General features: G+C 49.3%; 1 protein-coding gene across 2 annotated transcripts in view; it reads right to left on the bottom strand.

Moving 5' to 3' along the window:
* MBP (myelin basic protein) overlaps window positions 1-18,612 on the bottom strand; it is a 113,344-nt gene extending 94,732 nt beyond the window's left edge. Inside the window, exon 1 of one of the 2 annotated variants that reach the window (XM_024754794.1) lies at window positions 18,301-18,612. The gene's annotated coding sequence lies outside the window, so the exon portion shown is untranslated. Of the gene's footprint in view, window positions 1-1,254; window positions 1,275-18,300 lie in introns of those variants that run through there. The other variant, XM_024754793.1, reaches the window with a different exon arrangement.
* Between the last annotated feature and the right edge of the window lie 825 nt (window positions 18,613-19,437).

The following is a 19,437-nucleotide window of genomic DNA, read 5'->3' as shown; positions in this document are numbered from 1 at the left end:
GGGGTGGGGGGGGGGCAGTAAAAATTAAGCACGTGAGTGCGGGTTAGTAACCCAGATTCACTGGAACGCAATCCAGTCTCAGCTGCTTGGATCTGTTTTCAACAACGTGCCCCTAATGCAGCTAAGACCACCCGTATCACTTTGGTGGACACTGTAAAGGAGTCACGTTGGGTGGAGAGGAGTGTGTGTGAATGGGGAAGCTGAAATGCTGGGGGCATGGAGGTGAAAACACGTTGCTCTGAGCATTTTAACCACCTGCCTTCTACTGGAAGTCCTGACTTCTAGAGTGAACATGGCAGATGAGACCTCGGTCCCAATCCAGGCTCCTGGGGGGTGACCTGGGGCAAGTCACTCCACTTCTCTGAACCTCGGTTTCCTGTCAAGCGGAAGCAATAAAAGCTCCTTCACTGTGCTGGCTGCGGTGAGAATGAAGTAGGGGCTGGTCAGGGTTGGTTGGGGTCAGGGTTAGGGCCTGGGTTGGGGTCAGGGTTGGGGGTCAGGGTTGGGGTCAGGGTTGGGGTCAGTGTTGGGGTCAGGGTTGGGGTCAAGGTTGGGGTCAGGGTGAGCTCTAGGGCTGACGGCTCCTGCCTTTCTCGTCCCTTGCACAGGGTGCCCAGGGTGGGTGGTGATCAGCTGAGAAAACATCTTCTAGCCGTCTAGCTACCTATGATTGCACACCTATTGCAGAGACCTTTACGTGGCCTCCCCTATGTGTGGACATCCGCTCTTAAACTCCCAGGTCAAGAGATGAGAAAGGGGTGAGCACACCGGTGCCTGAGAAGCCCAGAGGTGATGTCCTACACGAGCCCATGAGCAACCTCACAGGAAGCAGCGTGACTTCTCCTGTTTCCAGACTAGAGTGGGTGGGGGATGGGCGGCGAGAAGGGAAAAGTGAGGCGGAGACTCGAGACCCGTCGGAGGCTGCAGACACGAACAGGCTAAGCTGCCTATTCCTCCAGTACCTTTGGGTGCATTTTCACAGGCAACGGGATTATCGTGAAATCTCTGCCTCAGTAGGTTTATTGTGGGAGAGAGAAGGCCTCAATGCAAGTCCCCCTAGATAGAGCTGTGGCCCCCAGAGCATCCTACCGCCTGCTAAAACCCTCGGAAATGGGAGGGGATCACCGTGGGCAGTGCTGACCTCTGGGCTGGGAGGAGCGTCAGGGCGGTAACCCGCGTGGTCACACGCGTGATGGGGCGGGGTTCCTCGTGGTGTCTGCACTCACTGTTCGTTTGGGCTCATTAGGAACCAACCTGTCTGGTTGTATTTATGTCCATGTTCCAGGAAACGGTCACTGGTGTACTTTTCTCACAGACTTATAGCTCTTCAGGCTTTGGTTTCATAAGATTCTGCAGATCGTACAAGAGTTTTGTTTTTTGTTTTTCGTGCTCAGCGTCCGTGTTCCTAAAAGCAACCCTAAAATTAATGTTTTTATGGAGATACGGGGTTAGTTTCACAGTGATTTCCTTTATCCCTTAGTTACGGAATTATAGGAATAACCCTGTATGCTTTATTCCCATTCTAGGAATATATCATAGGTAAAAATAGGGATCAGCTGGACGTTTTTTACGTTATGAGTATGTCTTACGTGGAAACAAGTGTTCCAGTAGGTCTAAGATGTCACCCATTTCTAGATTATTAATCAACATGATAAAGAGAAGGCTTTGCTCTAACAAGCACCCTTGAGAAAACAGCTGCATTCCAGTAACTCATTCTTCATAAACACCTGTGCGTGGATACACACGTTTAATGAGGAAAATGACAGCGACTCTCCTAACTTCCTGCCTCGTGTCTTGCCGTAACAGCTGGTGAAAAGTGTATGCAAGGAATGATTTTGGCTTTAATTCCATGCCTGCCAATTACTATTTACTGAAGAGCTTAGAAATTTAGTTCTCGGAGCTTCTGACTTCTCATCTGTAAAATCGGATGATAATACCTGCAGTGCATTCATTCATATTGAGGCATTCAATAAGGTAACAGACTCGAAATCCCCTGGCCCCTGACAACCCATTCACAACACAAGGGCCTTCTCTTCCCTTCCTTAGAGAATGGCTTGTATGTTACATAAGGCACAGACCGCGGAATGAGACGAATAAGGAGTTAATTATGATCCCGATCCCGAAGGGCTAATCATCCACCGATATCGTAACTGTCAAAGTTCAACTTTCTTGTAATAAAAATGTTCAGTGAATATACTGATTCATGATCAGTAGAGAGCCAGAGGGCAATTTGTCTTTCTTATCTGTCTCGGGTGCAATTTTTCATGTACAGTAGCTTAGAGTAATTTTTTTCTCTGTCCTGTTTGCACTTGTGTATGTGTGAATATTGACAGTACAAACACCAGCGGGATGGCATCTGTGGGGAGGGGCTGAGAAGGATCCAGGGGCTGAGGTCACCCTGGGTCACAGAGACGGATCAGGTGAGCATTGAGCCCATGGTCAGTGTTTTAACATCTACCCACTGAATCCATGTACAGTCATCCCAGACAAGAGTGGATTAATGTGTACTTTTGGCAGCAGAATTAAAATTCTGCTACTACCAGGGCGGTAACTTTTGCTTCTCTGCTTTTGCAAATCACTAAAGCAATGTTTTCAAAATTCCATGTACTTTGCCATTAACCCTTAACGGAGCCGTAGCTTTTTACCAGGCTTTAAGGGTAAATGAACTTCACTGTTATTACTACTGTTACACTTTGTACTTAACCCCTTAGCTGGACCCAAATGGCTCTCAGCCTCTAGTTACTGGCGAATTACATGCTGAAGGGGCTCCTGGCGAATTACATGCTGAAGGGGCTCCATGGGACCTTGGGGATGAAATATACCAACTGCCAGGGTCGGCTGAGGAACCACCAGGCACTTATGAGCACGGTTTATGTTTGGAGGCGGCCTAACCATACCTTCTAGAAGAATGAACAGTAAGACAGAGACGCTTGGGGATGTGCACCAGCCAGAAAGGGCTGCTTTAACCTCTGAGCTGAGGGGAACCTGGAGGGTTTGACTGATCAAGGGAGTGAGACAGGGTGTCCCCGGAATGGAATAACTGAACAAGGTAATGAAACAGGAGATGGTGAACACTCCAAAGGGGCACCCTCATTTCCTTCCCGGGAGCCACTAAATGCGAGACAGAATGAACCTGCTGCTGAGCGGCTGAAGGGCACTACCTCCCCACCCCCCAGACCCGCCAGGGAACCCACAACTGGCGGCCGATGGCTTCCTCCGGGCCGCCCTTCCGTGGCGGGTATGGTTCGTCACGGGGTGTGGACCCTGCCCATCCTCCCCGCAGAGACCAAACTGATACCACCAGCCCTAAAAGGCGGGCGGGGGCAGCACAGAGCTGGAAGGACAGACTGGGACTCTGCTGCTTTGCCTTTAAACAAAACCCAGAGAGCAAATGTGGAAGAGCAAGGAACTCGCATATAAAACAAGGACCTGAGAGAGAAGCCTGGGACTAAATGAAAGACCATCCCTTCAGCCTCCTCACTCTGTTTCTCTCCCTCTTCCTCCCCCACCCGCCTCTATTCTTCTGCCTCTTTCTCCACCAGGGCCCCAGCGTTTACGCCTGGTTTCTGTAGACAATCATTTTTATTTCTCACGTCAAAAACGTTCTTGTAACACTCTGTGTTCAGAACATAGTAAACAGCTACCAACATCACCGAAACAACCACCCCCAAAATAAACACACATACACGCACGTGCACAAGCCAAAAAGAAAGACCATTTTACGGCTGGAACAGGGGGTGGGCAGCTTAAGAAGCCACACGGACCTTCAGGAACGCATGTGACAGCTGACCTCGGAGAGCCTCAGGCTCTCCCCAGGCTCCCTCCCGCCCCCTGGCTTACAGCACACAGACCACCCACGTCACGTCACAGTTCACCGGTCGGTCGGTCGACATGGCCAACTCGACAGTGAACCTGAAGAAAAGAGTCTGCCTTCCTGTCCCACCCAATGTACCTCACAGACCTTATCACAGTTCTCTGAAAGCAAACCACCCCTGCCCCACGTGAGGACACAGTGCAGAGATGCTGGCTGCGATCCAGGAACTGGGTTCCCACCAGACACTGAATCTGCCGGCACCTGATCTTGGACTCGCACCTCCAGAACTGTGAGAAATCAATGTCTGTTGTTTACAAGCCCCCGGTCTGTGGTTTTCTGTTACAGCAGCCTGAGTGGCCTAAGACAGCTCATAATGCGCTGAGAAGGACGGGGTAGAAGTTCACTTCAGAAGTCTATGTCTATCCTAGAAAAAGCTTCTCCAAGACAGTGAGGTGGGATCTGGCCCCCCAACAGTCCTCAGGATCCCAAACTGCGCTGGTGTCCTGACGGCGTTTACAAACAGACCCAAACACCCAATCTGGACTCACACGGAAAGCGTCAGAAGAAATCAGCCTCTAGATTTTGGGGGCCGGGAATTTTTGCTTTGGGTTTTCACATAATATTCATAAGCTACTTATCACCAGCCTTTGTTTTCCCCAGGCTTATCAGATTGACAGTGCAGAAGAACACTGCCTAAAAGTTCTCAAAAGTCATTTAGAAAGAAAATTACAGCAGATGGATGTGGCTGGTTGGAGTCTGGCTGTGGTCCCCTGAGCCTGGTCCTCGGGGCATCAGCTGGCCTTGCAGATAAAGCCATTACCAAAATGGGCAGCAAATGACGTTCTGGAGTTCCGGTCCGGGCTTCACCTGCTTTGAGGGGTGAATGAACACCCCCTGCCTCTTTCCTCTCTGCGTTTCTATACCTGCCTCCCCGGGGTCTCCATCACGTACCCTAGAACATCTGTAATTAGTCACGAAACCCACCCCAGCTCTGTGCAGAAAATTCCAGAGAGAGTGGCTGGGAACGTTAATCTAAGAAAAGGACAGGGAAATAGTGGGATCTGAACCACCCTCAGAGCCCCGCTGGATTATGGGCATTACGGTAACTAAGGGCAGCTCCGTGGAAAGAGGTCAGTAGCAAACTCTGGATTGAGTCCAGGGCACATTTTTCAGACTCTCCTTCAGCACAAGTCATGAAAGCAACTGAAGTTAGGTCTCAGAGATTTCGGACTCTGTGATGATTGTACCACATGAGCCCACACGGAAATGACACCTGGGACCTTTTCTACCTCCATGAACAAATGTGTGTTCGGTTTTTTTTTTTTTTTGCGGTACGCGGGCCTCTCACTGCCGTGGCCCCTCCTGCCGCGGAGCACAGGCTCTGGACGCGCAGGCTCAGCGGCCACGGCTCACGGGCCCAGCCGCTCTGCGGCATGTGGGATCTTCCCGGACCGGGGCACAAACCCACGCCCCCCGCATCGGCAGGCGGACCCCCAACCACGGCGCCACCAGGGAAGCCCCAAATGTGTTTTTTTAAAAAAGGGTGTGAGGGCTTCCCTGGTGGCACAGTGGTTAAGAATCCGCCTGCCAATGCAGGGGACACGGGTTCTAGCCCTGGTCCGGGAAGATCCCACATGCCGCGGAGCAACTAAGCCCGTGCGCCACAACTACTGAGCCTGCTCTCTAGAGCCCACGAGCCACAACTACTGAGCCCACGTGCCACAACTACTGAGCCTATCCTCTAGAGCCTGCGAGCCACAACTACTGAGCCTGCGCTCCTAGAGCCCATGCTCCGCAACAAGAGAAGCCACTGCAATGAGAAGCCCGTGCATCACAACGAAAAGTAGCCCCCGCTCGCTGCAACTAGAGGAAACCCGCGCACAGCAACGAAGACCCAACGCTGCCAAAAATAAACAAAATTTTTTTTAAAAAAGGGTGTGAAAATTTGTCCAGGTTTTAACCTACCTTCACATTAAAATTTACTTTAATTTCCCATCCCACATTTTATTTTGGTGTTACTAATCCTATGTAAAAAATATCTGTGTAAATAGTGTTAGGGCTACTATGTAATGTGGCTTTAAACACGGCATTGCACTGCCTCTTCAGAAAGGCTGTCTGCCAGGTCAGCACCTCTATGTCCTCCTTCCTTTCACATAACAATTTCCAAACAACGTCTGAAATGAATCAGGCTAGCTTTTTTTTTTTTTTTTGCTGAGCCACACAGCATGAGGGATCTTAGTTCCCCAACCGGGGAACAAACCCAGGCTCCTTGAAGTGGAAGGGCAGAGTCTTAACCACTGGACCGCCAAGGAAATTCCAGGCTAGCTTTTAATATCTGGTTTAAAGCCTTCTCTCTTCAAAAATAAGTCTGGGGGCTTCCCTGGTGGCACAGTGGTTGAGAGTCTGCCTGCCGATGCAGGGGACACGGGTTTGTGCCCCGGTCCGGGAAGATCCCACATGCCACGGAGCGGCTGGGCCCGTGAGCCGTGGCCGCTGAGCCTGCGCGTCTGGAGCCTGTGCTCCGCAACGGGAGAGGCCACAACAGTGAGAGGCCCGCGTACCACAAAAAAAAAAAAAAATAATAAGTCTTGACATACAGAGATAATGACGGAATAAAAGAATCATCATCGCCTGCCTTTTAAAAGGGACAGCGCCTTCCCTAGAGCTGTATAAAATGATGCATCGAAGGTAGAGATGCATTAGGCCTGACTCTGAAATATATTTTATCCTCTTTCTATTTCTAGGAAGACAACGGCAGCTGGGGATTCCACTTCATAAATCCCTGGTCTCAGCTAGTCCGAGGCTATCACGTTTTCAGACATCCGAAAGAACCAGAATGAAAACAACCAAAGCACACCCTGCCCTCCTACCACATCAAGAGAAACCTAGCTCCTAAAATATGAGAGTCATTTTTGTTTATTTTATTAAGTTCCTGCTTTATCTGGTCTTGTAAGGCAACACAGGGAGCTGAATAAATCATGTCCCACGTTCTCCTGGGTGCTGAAGAACAGACTTGGGCAAATGACTTCGGCAAAATTCAGACTCTCATGTCCATCAGCTGGATGGTGATGATTAGGGTCAGTGGAAGCAGCCACCTAGGGATGCAACAAACACCACCCCTGAGCACCACGCAGATGACGTGAGGCGAGGAAAACCTAGTTACCTGTCCCAGAACGTAAGTGCGGAATGGAACATCTAACCCCTTATAAACTGAACGTGATCAGAACCAGAGAACAGAGCTACTGCTGTGAAAAGCCATGTGGGGAAGGTGGGCATCCTGGAAACAGGGTGAGGGAACTGCCCTGAAGGAGCCATCCATCCTAACCCTAACCCCAGCCAGGAATTCCGGGAAGAGGCCAGAGAATTCCCAGACAGGCTGCAGGGGAGGCACAGGGCTGCTGGGGGGATTAGAAGCAGCTACTGAGTCCCCCCCCTGCCCCCCGCCAGCACAGCCCCCTCATCGGGAAACCTGAGTTTTGTTTATACATCTAGCAGTGTGTTCAGCAAATACTGGGCCTTGGGAAACCTATCTGTGGATCCCTGAGCTCCCTAATAATACCATACAGCACTTTCAGGGCCCCAGACGCGTCTGTTTTATGTGGGTGCATCGGAAAGGCACGGTGTGGCCTTCTGCCCATCCTAGAGAATGAGAGAATTTTAAAGAATCAATTGTGCGTTTGCACTATTTGGGAAGCCTGCCACACAGCTCTGTGTTTTTTGCTTTCAAAGCAAGTTTAGCAAAAATGTTAGGTTCCAACTAACCGAGAAACCAGGATGGAGACCATGCATATCCCTAAATATTCCTTGTCAGATACGCTAGCGTTCACAGGCAGGAAAGAAAATGTCACCCTCTAAATGGAGTATCAAAAACAAACGATAATACAGAGTGAAGTAAGTCAGAAAGAGAAAACAAACACCGTATGCTAACACATATATATGGAATCTAAAAAAAAAGGTTCTGAAGAACCTAGGGGCAGGACAGGAATAAAGACGCAGACGTAGAGAATGGACTTGAGGATATGGGGAGGGGGAAGGGTAAGCTGGGACGAAATGAGAGAGTGGCATGGACATATATACACTACCAAGTGTAAAGTAGATAGCTAGTGGGAAGCAGCCGCACAGCACAGGGAGATCAGCTAGGTGCTTTGTGACCACCTAGAGGGGTGGGATAGGGAGGGTGGGAGGGAGGGAGACGCAAGAGGGAGGAGATATGGGGATATACGTATATACATATAACTGATTCACTTTGTTATACAGCAGAAACTAACACACCATTGTAAAGCAATTATACTCCAATAAAGATGTTAAAAAAGAAAATCCGCCTGCCAAATGCAGGGGACACGGGTTCGAGCCCTGGTCCGGGAAGATCCCACATGCCGCAGAACAACTAAGCCCCGTGCGCCACAACTACTGAGCCCGTGTGCCACAACGACTGAAGCCAGCGCACCTAGAGCCCGTGCTCCACAAGAGAAGCCACCACAATGCGAAGACTGCACACCACAACGAAGAGCAGCCCCCGCTTGCCGCAACTAGAGAAAGCCGGCACGCAGCAACGAAGACCCAAGGCAGCCAAACATAAAAATTAATTAATTAAAAAATAAAAATAATAAAGAACATATCATCAGTATAGAACGCTATTTTCCATGAGTCATTCTTCAAACATAAAGTCAGTTTATCAGCGAAATATAGTTTCTTGATCGTGTTAAAGTGGATGTCTGTGAGCACAGGCAGGTGCGTTCAGGTAAATCTGTGTCACCAAGACACACATCGGGCACTCCGCACGCATTTCTGTCTTTCACTGAGCAGGGGCCTCATCACTTGGAGCTCATCAGACTACACACTCGTGGGCCTGGGCCCCGCGGCTGTGGTGTGGTGTCCAGAGCCCCGGGCCTAGGACTCTGCATTTAATGAGTATTCTGGACAACACGCATGCAGGTGGCTGGCAGACCACCAGGGGATCGTTAGGCGCCATCCCAGTCCACAGCCCCGCGGAAGGCTCGGAGCCAGGCACTGGCCACGGCAGACACTTCGCTGGGGCGCTGGGTATCCTGCCCCCCAGCCAATCCCGGCCCTGCAGCCGTCTGCACTGATTCGGGCAGGTATCCAATCAGACTCCGGATGGAGGTGAGCGCCATCTAGCTTTCCTTCCTCGCTGGTTAGTCTGGTGGCCGGTGTAGGCGAGGCCGAGGAACTTTTTGCCCCTGGGGCTGCGGTGACAGACGCTGCTAACTGCAGGGGCGGGTCGGATGTGGCCTGCAGGGAGATCCTCTGTCCCCTGACACCCCAAAAGGCGGGGCCGACGCCCACTATCAGTGGTGAACAAGGCCAGCACAAGCGCTCTCTTTGCTCAAAACATCAAGGATGGTGGGGCCACCAGGCTCCCCACCCTCTGACAAAAATCAAACCCTCACCTGCTTCCAGCCTCCTGCCCCCAGGTCCCGTGAAACAAAAGGAAATCTGACTGCAGGAGTCACTCTCTGAAGTAAACATTTCAGGAAACCAAATGACAGTGAGGCGTGCCACCCCAGTGGCTCTGCCTGCCTCTCCAGCCATGACTCATAGGAAGCCTCAGTCCAGCCGGGGAGCCGCTGGTCACAGGGCCGGGCAGACCCCGGGGGCCCCCGAGCTGAGCTGCAGCCCTCACCAGTGGGGACCCTGGGCTGCCACGGAACCCTCAGTACTCAGATGTCGCCTGCAGGGCGCAGGGCATGGCCTGGCACTCCCTGCGGGTCACTCAGAGCTGCCGTCAGCGTGGTCAGCACTGAATGTTGACCACCGATCAGAGCAAAACCTGGTGTAAGATGCAAGCAAGTCAACTCACTTTCAGAAGAAGCATCAACACCAGTCTCTGTTTTCTAGACGGTTTTAACACTGGGGAGGTATCAACCAAACCCAAGCCTAATCACCATGTAGTCAGAATCAGCGTGATGTGAAAAACCCGTGTGTTCAGTAGAACGTACTGAATGGCTCCTGCAGCTCTTTTTGCATTTCAAAATTTACAACACATACCAAGGAAAACAACTGCCAAGGGGCTCTGAGCAGAAACTCATTTCCTGTAAAAAGCTGCGGTTTGGGGCCTCAGAGAAGCTCCCTCACACTCTGGAGGGCGCCACCCGCCTCGTCACCAGCTTTCAGCCACTGACCCCTTTTCAAAACCAGCGTCAGCTTTGATGTGAGGCATCACATCACCACTAAAAGAAACGCCGTTCTCGCGTATTTTCATAGCAATTCCTTCCTTTAAAAAGGAGCTCATTTTAAAACAAAAGCCCCTGGGCTTCCCTGGTGGCGCAGTGGTTGAGAATCCTCCTGCCAATGCAGGGCACACGGGTTCCAGCCCTGGTCCAGGAAGATCCCACCTGCCGCAGAGCAAGTAAGCCTGTGCGCCACAACTACTGAGCCTGCGCTCTAGAGCCCGCGAGCCACAACTACTGAGCCCACGTGGCACAACTACTGAAGCCCACGCGCCTAGAGCCCGTGCTCCGCAACAAGAGAAGCCACCGCAATGAGAAGCCCATGCACGGCAACGAAGAGTAGCCCCCGCTCGATGCAACTAGAGAAAGCCCGCACGCAGCAACGAGGACCCAGTGCAGCCAAAAATAAAAAAAATAATAATAATAAAAAGCCCCTGGTTTCTGATTGGTCCCCAGCACTCGTGACCAGCTTGGGGACAAGGCCTGGGGCTGGCCGGGGCCCAACGCCCCTCCCACCCGGGGGACACTGACTTGAGACAGTGCAGCCTGCCACAGGTGTAGGGACGACTGGATTTGGAAATGTGCTGAGAGCCCAGGAGCACAGGGTGAGCGTCGCTGGCCGTCACACACGTCGCTGGACAGAGCAGAGGACGCCCTGGGCTTCACACGACCCCCCAGATCTGCTGAGTGCCAAGAACTCACGTTTCCTCACCTGTAACAGGGTGAGGATGTCGTTCGATTCAGAGGGTTGCTGGGGAACAGACCTTACCTGGCTCCCCAGCCGGCGGGGGCAGGAGGGCCTCCCCCTTCTGGGCAGACCGTCTTACCCCAGGATGCTGACAGGGCCTGTCCAGACATCATCACTGCATTTATTCTGTGTCCCTTTAGAAAATGAGTCTGTCTGGAAACAGACTCACAGACAGAAAACAAACTTACGGTTACCAAAGGGGAAAGAGGGTGGGGAGATAAATTAGGAGTTTAGGATGAGCAGGTACACATGACTATATTTAAAATAGGTAAACAACAAGGCCCTACTGTGTAGCACAGGGAGCTCTACTCAATATTTTTTAATAACCTATAAGGGAAAAGAATCTGAAAAAGAATATGTCTATATATGCATAACTGAATCACTTTGCTGTACACCAGAAACTAACACAACACTGTAAAACAACTCTACTTCAATTTAAAAAAAAGAAAGAAACTGAAAACCATATAAGGAGAAAGAAAGAAAAGAAGTCTGTCTGAGTGGTGGGAGAGATCAGTTAGGCTTCTTAGTGGGTTTTAGCTACGTCATTATATACATATATATATATACGCACGTTTGAAACAACAGATATCACACGGAAATAAACTCCTGGGTTGAGAAGTACAGAGGATTAAAGCTCAGGCATAACTGCATTCGGCGAAGGAGGGGTAGTTCTTACTGTACAAGATGCTGCTCTAACGTGCAAGGCTGCCAACCCCACACCAGCCGTCACGTGCGGACTCCAGCCGTGAGCGCGTGGGGGGTGTGTGTGTGTGTGTGTGTCGGGGTGACCACCTTCCAGGCCCTCAGCTGCCTCTGGGACCTGTCTTTCCACGCTCTGTATATTAGTCTCTAATATAGAACGAAGCATGAAATTTGGTTAATCACTTACTGTGAATAAAACCTCATTTTCCTTCTCTCACCTTGGAAAAAGGGTGAGCTGAATGTTATCCCCCTCACTCTTAAAGAAAGTGAAATGATTCTACAGGAAATCAATTATAGACCCTTCCTCGGCCACCGCAGTGTCCTTGCACTTGCCTGTGGCCGGTGGCCCCTGTAGACCAGTCGCTGGCCGCAGACACTGGTGCCGACACCGCGAGTCTGGAGGGGGTGAGTGGAAAGGAGCAGAGGCCCCCTGGGCCGGGGAGGCCGTCCGGTGCTCACGGGAGGGGGACCTGTGGACTTGCGGACGCATCCAGGGCCAGGGAGGCGCGAGAAGGGAGGTCCTGGTTTGCTGACCTCTATTTAAAACACGCTGAACGGTACTTAGAGGCCAAACTTATGCACCTGAGGGACTCAGGAAAAATTCAGACAGCAAAGAAGGAAAACCAGCTGGGTCCCAATGCGCTAGTTCCCCCTCACGTCCTTCATGTTTACGCAGACAGATGTAAATGGTTCTTAAAAGAAAGACAGCTGATCGCAAGCTGAATTCACAGGCTGAAAGCAGGGCCAGGCGAGGCGCCCAACTTCCCCCTCCCCCCCGCCCCCCCGAAATCTCAGCCCGTGGCTGGTTCACAGGGCACAGCTCTTTTTCTAAGATCACCCTACTTAACTCCGCTTCTAGTTTTCCTTGTTTGTACCCCGTTTACAAATGATGATGGGGACAAGGGAAGTTCCCCAAATCTCTTTTTCTTTGCTCCTGCTTTTACCTAATTTTAGTAACTTTACCCCAACCTACTTCCAGGTTCTTCTTTGAGGCTATTAATCTTCCCAGCTTTTCCACCATTTCATCTTCTTTAGTGTCATACCCCCAAACTTGGCATTGGCTTCTTTATTGTTAACATAAGTGATTCATTATTACAAACAAAAGGTACAGAAAAAAAGTACACAGCTGGCTTAACTTTTCCCTCAAAAAAAGTGACACATTCCTTTCTTTGTCTAAAATCTCAAAATGTTTCAGAAATAAAACAAATTCCCTTCCCTTCATACAAATCCATCCTTCCTCAGACACAGGTAAGCAGCTTCCTGAGGTTGATGGATAGCCCACTTTGCGTGATTTCTGTATTTATTTCATCTCTGTGTGATCACGACAGGTAGTGTGTTCTTTTGTGTATTTAAAATTTTTCAGTAAATAGGATGATACTGTATTTATTCATCTGTAACTTGTCTGCTTTCCATTCAATCTATTGCTTTGATTTTGACCTGTATTGAGACCTGACCCCACACCGCACGGAGCCTGGCAGAGCTCCACCTTGAACCTCAGCTCTCTTTCTGGGAGCCATCAACCAGCCAACCCTTTCCACATTTTGTTCACTTTTTGACCTGATCTTGGACACACAAAATCTCGATTCAATAAACATTTAAACCATTTGAAAGAAAATACGTGGGCACAGCCAAAATAGTGCCGAGAGGGAAATTTATAGGACTAAAATGCTGACATTGAAAAGAGGAAAGGTACTCAAATCAATAATCTAAGTTCTGGGCTTCCCTGGTGGCGCAGTGGTTGAGAGTCCGCCTGCCGATGCAGGGGACGTGGGTTCGTGCCCCGGTCCGGGAAGATCCCACATGCCGCGGAGCCTGTGCGTCCAGAGCCTGTGCTCTGCGACGGGAGAGGCCACAACAGTGAGAGGCCCGCGTACTGCAAAAAACAATAATAATCATCTAAGTTCTAACTGACGAAACTAAAAAACCAAACCAAACCAAAAAACCTAAATATATCCAAAGAAAGTAGAAGGAAGGAAATAGTAAAGATAAGAACAGAAACCAATGAGACCAAAAACAGGAAAATAGGGAAAAATCAATTAAACAAAGAGCTAGTTCTCTGAAAAAAAAATCAGTAAAATGGATCATGCTCTAGCAAGATGCTCACATAAAAGGAGAGAAGACAGAAATCATCACTATCAGCGCTAAAACTAGGGATGTCGCTACAGACCCCGTGGCGTTAAAAGGATAATAAAGGATTCTGTGAACAGCGCACTCATAAATTCTACAGTTGACAAGAAATGAACCAATTCTTCGAAAGCCACAAACTACCAAGATTCAACCAAGATGAGATATATAACTTGACTAATCTTACAACTATTAATGAAACTGTATGTGTAATTAGAAAATGCCCCTCCAAAGAAATCTCCAGCCCCAGATGGTTTCACTGGAAATTTCTACCAAACATTTAAAGAAGAATTAATGCCATTTTTACATAAACGCTTTCCGAAATTAGAACAGGAGGGAACACTTCCCAGCTCATCTTTATGGGGCTCATATTACCCTGATATCAAAACCAGCAAAGACTGTACAAAGAATGAAAACCACAGACCAATCTCTCTCATGAACTTAGGAGCAAAAATCCTCAACAAAATACTAGCAAAGTGAATCCAGCAACATATAAAAAAATTATACAGATGACCAAGTGGAATTTATTTCAGACACGCAAGGTTGGTTCAACACGGACATGAACCTTAATCAGTATAATCCATCATACTAACAGGTTAAAGAGGGAAAATCACAGGAGCCTGTCAACTGACTGAAAGAATATTTGACAAAATCCGAGACCCATTCATGACAAAACCTCTCAGCAAGTTAGGAATAGAGGGGAACTACCTCGATGTCATGAGGAACTTCTACAAAGACCCTATAGCTACATCATACTTGGTGAAAAAGTGAATGCTTTACCCTTCTGATCAGGAACAAGGCAAGGATGTCCACTCCTGCAACTCTTCTTCAACAGAGCACTGGAAGTACCAGTACAACACAACAAGAAAAAGAAACTAGAAAGGATAGAGATTGGAAAGGGAGAAGTAACACTTTCCCATTTACAGGTAACATGAAGGTCTGCATGGATATCACAAGGAAATCTACCCCCGAAATCTAGACACATAGTGAGGGAGTTGGGCAAGGTCGCAGGACACAAGGTCAGCACACAGAAACCATCCACATTTGTGTAAACTAACAACACACATGTAGAAACTGAAGTTAAAAACATGACAGTATTTAAAAATAACTCAAAAAAGGAGAAATATTTAGGTATACTCTTTAAAAAACCCCACAGATTCAGAATCTATACGCTGAAAATTACAAAATACTGATGAAAGAGACAAAAGCACATCTAAATAAACAGAGACAACCTGTGATCACAGCGTGGAAGACTCCACACGGTAAAACCATTAATTCTCCCCAAGTCCATCTACAGATTTGGAATATGAAATTCCTATAAAAAATCCACCAAGCGTTTTGTAGACACAAACAAGCTTATTCTAAAACATATGGAACGGTGCAGGAGCCAGCACAGCTAACAGGATTTTGATAAAGAAAGAAGGGGAAGGACTCACGCTACCTGGTGGTGAGGTTCACCCTCCAGCCACAGAAATCAGCACAGTGTGGTCCTGGTGCAGCAACAGACACCTTGATCAAGGGAACAGATCAGGGAAACCAGAAATAGACCCACACAAATATGGGGACACGATTTTTGACAAAGATGCAAAAGCAATTCTATGGGCGAAGGATCATCTTTTCAACAAACAGTCCTGGAGCAATTCGACATTCCTAGATAGGCACAAAAACCAAACCAAACCAAAACCAAAACCCTCCACCTAGACCTCACTCCTTATACAAAATTAACTGGAAATGGACAACAGACTTCAGTGTGAAGTGTAGAACCATAAAACATGTAGGGGGAAAAAAAAAGGAGAAAATCTTCCAGACTCAGGCTAGGTGACGGGTTCTTGTATTTCACACCCAAATCACAATCCATAAAAGGAAAACATTAATAAACTGGATCTCATCGAAATGAAACACTTCCTTCCTGCAGAAGACTCTGTGGAGAGGTAGAAGTCAAGCTAAACTGACAGAGTAACTGCAAACCACAACCAGGAGCCGTATTCAGAACATACAAGGAACTAATGAGACCGAACAACCCAATCAGAAAAAGGGCAAAGACGAGAACAGGCTGCTCGTTGAGACGATGTGCAGAGGGCAGACGCACACACGGAAAGATGGGCATCATTATCCGTGAGAGAAACGCAGACTAAAATCACGGTGAAGTTATCGCCGCACACCTGTTAGAGGCTCAAATAAAAAACAGTGACGGTGCCAAAGGCCGTCGTGGAGATCCTGGATCACTCACACCTGGCTGGTGGGATGTAAAACGGTGCAGCCGTTCTGGAAGAGAGGAGGGCAGTTTCTCATGAAATGGAATACGTGTTTGCTATTTGACTCAGCAAGGGCGCTCTTGCTTGGGCATTTATCCCAGAGAAATGAAAACTGTGTTCACACAAAAACCTGTACGTGGACGGTCACAGCAGCTTTACTCAAATAGCCCCAAACTGGAAACCCTCAAAGGGCAAACGCTTAAAACCAAAACACTATGGGAGCGGGGTGGGCATCCATTCCACGGAATACTACTCATCAATAAAAGAAGAACAAGCTATCAGTATACTCAAGGACTTGGAGAGATCTCAAGAGAACTGCAGTCAGTGAAAAAAGCCAATCACAAAAGGTTGCATGACTCTACTTTAATAGCATTCTTGAAATGATGAAATTATAGAAAATGGGGAACGGATTAGTGGTTGCCAAGAGCGTAGGGAGGGAGAAGGGGGAAGCTGGCTGTGGCCATAAAGGGCAGCCCTAGGGAATTTGTGATGGAGCTGTCCCTACCTGAGGTGAGTGGTCACACGATTGTACATGTGTGATAAAATTACATAGAACTACACACACGTGAACTAGCGAAATCTGACATCTCAACACAGCTGATGGGTTGCACCAGTGTTCATCTCCTGGATGTGATACTGTCTATAGTTTTGCAAGATGTGATGAAGCATACATGGATCTCTCTCTATTATTTCTCACAATTGCATGTGAATCTACAATTATCTCAAAATAAAAAGTTTTAAAAAATTGCTTCCATGAGCAACCTTTGTATGTGCCCTATGCGCTCAGACCAGGTTCTCCCTAGAGGGTGAACTTTGGAGTGAAATCACGAGGCCATAGGGAATGTCCGTCATCAGCTTTCCTGGATTCTTCTCTAAAGTGTCTGTTTTTATTTACACTCCTACTCACGATAACGTGAGTTCTCACTTCTCTACATCTTCCTCGGTACTTGGTATAGTCAGAATTTTAAATTTTTACCAGTATGATGGATACGAAAAATTATCCCATTTGACGTGATTTTTGACTCCCTGGGAACTAGTGGGTTAAACACCTTTCCATATTTTACTAGCCCATCTGGGTTTTCTCTTCTAGGCCAGGCTGTTCAGCCACATCTTTTTCTACTGGGCAGTTTGTTTTATATTGCTGAATTTTAGAATGTTTGATACATCCCAGATACCTCACCGAAGTCTGTTTATCCTCATTCTCTAGGCATCCATCTTTTTTTTTTTTTTTAATAATAGAGCCTCACACTTACTCAGAGGTGTTCACAGAGTCCAGATCCATATTTATGAATTTTTAGCAATGACTGACTCTGAGACTTTGCTAAAAGCTTCAGAATATGCACTGTTCCCTATTCCTGGTTGCAGCGTGAGCTCTGGGTGTGGCCTCAGATCACGCCTGAGAGCTGCAGCCTCCTGTCTGGTCGGCCTCTCCAGCCCCAATTCCTTGCGATAAGTCACTCTTGTGCATTTCCCATTGATTCCGTTTCTCTGGCTAAAGCCTGACAGCTACATGTTTAGGTGGAGTTTGAATTCTGCTCATCTCTGCTGAATGGGACCACCAGGGTCTCCCTGTGTATAATTACTGTTGCTTCAACCTCACCTCCTGGGGCCCCAAACTCGGGCTGATTTAAGCTTCCTTCAGTGGCTCTCACGGACCAGGAGAAGTGTCTTCCCGCTTAATGACTACTTACTAAAAAGCGTACTGAGGAATTAGAGAACCGTCTTTCCTCCTTTACTGTCAACTTTACTGAGGAAGTTAAGGAAAAGATGACTAACAGAGACCTGACAGCAGCCTGCGAGGCTAATCAACCTGAAAAGGAAGCATATTTTGTTGGGCGTGGCCGCTCATTAGCGGTGGAATTTTAACAGACAGAGAAGTGGAAGGTAGCTCTGTGGGTTTTTTAAGGCGTCCTACTTGCCCTGCAGGGCAGCAACAAAGGGCTGGTGGCAAGTTCCCAGAACTGAGTCCTGGGCACCCTGGGTGTCTCCATGCCTTGGTTTCCTAGTCAGTAAAAATGAGGGTACTGATAGGGTGGTTATATCAAATGAGGGGATCCCAGGGCACCCCGCCTATCAGTGAGGTGATGCATTGCTCTAGGAAGACAGCCTGGCAACTTGTAAGTGGTCAAAAATGCTACCTGGACACCTGCGTGGAAAAGGCACAGAGACGGTGGCTGATACTGTGTCAAATTTTTAAAGAATCTAAAGAGAAACTAAAAGTCAAACAACAAAAGGTTTCTAAAGTGGATTTGAACCAAACAGCTTTTGTTTAACCCTGAGTTAATAAAGGGAGTTATTTCAGAACAGGTAAGCCGTTGGGAGTGACTGTTAGCCAACACTTTACAATAATTTTGAACTGGATTCCCTCCCTTCAGGTTTTGGTTTATCCCACTTAAAAAAAAATACGACGACTGACGGGCACTTCTCCTGGGTTGGGAGAAACACGGCTGTGAGGCTGCGGCCCACCTGCTGGTTCTTTGGGCCCATCCCTCCCTGAAGAGCTGCTCTGTCCCAGGCTCCCGCTGGCTCTGCACCTGGGTCACCACGTCCGAGGAGGCCCCCAGCACTCAGAGGTGGTCCTGCCAGGGAGAAGGGGGGTCAGGACTGAGCCCGATTCAGGGGGGTCCCAGACTTGTGGGTCACTCTGTAAACTATCTCCCTGAGCTGGGGGGCTAAAGTCTTCTCCAAAACCCACAGGTCTTAAATAGGACGCACCCTAAAGTTCCCTCCGTCTGAAAATCTCTCTTTCTAGGCCAGGTGTGGGTATCCCTGGCCAGAACAGCCAGGGGCCCCCCTGCACCGTGTTTACACCCCTCCCAGCACATCCCGGCTGTGGCCCGTGCCTTCCACAGCTGCAGAGGCAAACTGAACAGGCGTTGGCGATTCTCACGTTGTAGCATTTGGAAAACAGAGAACCAGGAACCAGAAAGCGCTTATTTCCTGCCAGACTCCTACTGAGATCACCAAAGAAACGCAAACGTGGTTCCCAGCCCCACTCTGCCTTCTGAAAGGAGGTGAAAGGAGACGCTAAAACAAACGAGTCAGTGCCACCAGCAGCCCAAAGGACCCAGAGCCACTGAATGTCAGGGAATCGTGCAGCTCACAGGGCACCCTAAGGGCCACCCAACCCGGCGCCGGGCCCAGGGGGCTTCCCGCCCGGGGGCGCCAGGCGCACAGGTGGGCGCAGGTGGGCGCAGGCGGCGCGGCCCGAGCCGGGACGGGCCCCCCGGAAGGCGGAAGCCCGGAGAGTCGCCTGTCGCCGCCCTCGGCGCTCAAAAGGAAACTGGTTTTCGGCTCGTGGGGCGGGAGGGGAGAGGGGGGGACGGCAGGAGTCGTCCGCTCGGCTCCAGGTGTGTCATTAAGAAGCACTTTAGGCTGGTGGGGACCCCTGCCTGCCCGAAAGCTCGCCAACAGCGCGCGTTCCCAGCCCGCCCGGGGCGGCCTCCTTGACCTCTGTCACCTCTCACCCGAAACTCTACCCTCCCCCCCTCCCACGCTCTGCCCGCGACCCCGGCCGCCGGGCCCGGCCGAGCCCACACCTGGACACCCGTTGGGGACAGCCCCGCCGCTCTGGCTCGGCGTCTACACCCGCGCCCCCCCCTC

Source organism: Neophocaena asiaeorientalis, unplaced genomic scaffold, assembly GCF_003031525.2.
Source record: "Neophocaena asiaeorientalis asiaeorientalis breed wild unplaced genomic scaffold, Neophocaena_asiaeorientalis_V1.1 scaffold124, whole genome shotgun sequence".
Taxonomy (NCBI): Eukaryota; Metazoa; Chordata; class Mammalia; order Artiodactyla; family Phocoenidae; genus Neophocaena; species Neophocaena asiaeorientalis.
The sequence above is the reverse complement of the archived record's forward strand: the minus strand, read 5'-3'. Positions and strand labels throughout refer to the sequence as shown.